Source organism: Penaeus monodon, chromosome 30 (assembly GCF_015228065.2).
Source record: "Penaeus monodon isolate SGIC_2016 chromosome 30, NSTDA_Pmon_1, whole genome shotgun sequence".
In the NCBI taxonomy this organism is placed as follows: Eukaryota; Metazoa; Arthropoda; class Malacostraca; order Decapoda; family Penaeidae; genus Penaeus; species Penaeus monodon.
In genome coordinates, this window is record NC_051415.1 from 26733525 (window position 1) to 26735143 (window position 1619).

At 33.9% G+C, this 1619-nt stretch overlaps 1 protein-coding gene across 1 annotated transcript in view; it reads left to right on the forward strand.

Annotated features, from left to right (window-relative positions):
* Positions 1-1619, forward strand: part of LOC119592677 (golgin subfamily A member 4-like) — a 24553-nt gene that overhangs the window by 4235 nt on the left and 18699 nt on the right.

Sequence of the window (1619 nt, forward strand, 5' to 3'; positions counted from 1 at the left end):
ACTGTTGTATCAGTAATGTGGATCAAGGTTTTGAAGCCAGTAAATGTAGTAATTGTTCAAAATAAGACTTAATACTTTAGCCTCAGCACTTTACACTCAAGCAAAGACCAGACCTCCACCATGTATGCTCAGAAAGTTAGGGCTTAAAGAGGTTCCTTTCATGGGAGGTTTGTAAGTACTTACTTTGCTAGAATATACCTATAATCAGGTCGACAAGTGCAGTGAGCAGGGAAATACAAACCAATACAGGAAGAGTTAACAGTTAACATCCCCCTTTAAACATCATAGTTATAATTTTTATTCACTTAAAGGAATTAAAAAAGAAAATGCATACTCCGTTTACTCATAAATTTTTTTATACAGTGAGGGCAAAACAAGGATCCAGCTTTCCATCTGATTCCACCAGCCTGACTCTCTTTGCTGACAGGGTGGATGCAGCCTTACAAATATTACATTAGATTCCAAATGAGTCTTTGTGATCTTATCCTTACTTTCTGTGTAATATTTTAAACCCACTCATGACAAGATTTCCGTGCACCGTATTTGAGCCACTTTGCTCACTGTCAGTCAAAAGAGTAAACAATTAGAAGTCTGGAAAACATTCACTTACCTCACTCTCAGTGCTTTTGGTTGCAGTGTAAATAATTTTTTAGGAAGTGAGACTAAATTGAAGCTTTAAGGCTACTGTAGAGAGGCTTTGTCTCCCTAGTAACTGCATTGAGGACCAAATAGGTGGACATCTTAGAACAGGCTCAATTGCACATGACATAGGTACGTATTGCTCACTATTAGGACTTGTTTCTTTGTGATGTGATTAGTCATAATCTGGCATAAGTGAGTTAATGCCTATGGTTTTATGGCAATTACCTTAGTTTTTCTCTCTGTAGTCAAATACGGAAAATCTTTAGAGTCTGTTCAAGGTTTAAGGAAAATAATTATATTATTAGTTTAGGTGTTGGTATGTCAGAATATTTTTGGTTCAAATTTGTTATTGCATTTTGAGATGATGTATGAGTAATGTTATGTATATACAACTCTCTTCAAATATAACTCTTGATAAATGCTATTCAAGAGCTGCTAGAGAATCAAGGAATTTACAAAGAAACATTAAAGTAAGCATAGTCATGTGGATCATAAGTACAAAGAACTCATGGTCATAAGTACAGAGAATTATATATAAGTTCTATACCAAAATCGAGCATTATCACTTGGACATCTGTATTAAAGTTGAACATTTAGCTGTTGAGTTTTCTACATTTGTTTATAAGTTTCATGTCAGAGAAGAATAACCTCATTATATAGTGCAAATAGAAATATAGCAAACACAATTATAGAACTAACAGGTAACTGTACAATCAACTTCAGGGAAACTTAATCCTGTCATGTGAGGGTTTATAAAGAGAAGATGACTTGCAGTTTGAGGGTAGGAGACACTGGCTTCTCTTCTAATACCTCAGAAGGATAACTTTGTCTAAGGTGTAGGAAGTTCTTCAAGTAGATTTTTTATTTCCTTGAACAGATGAGGTAAGAATGTTAGATTTTTGTTATGTATTTTTTTTATTATAAATTTAGATAGTTATGAATTTAGATAAGGCATTCTAAGAGAATTAAGGTTTACC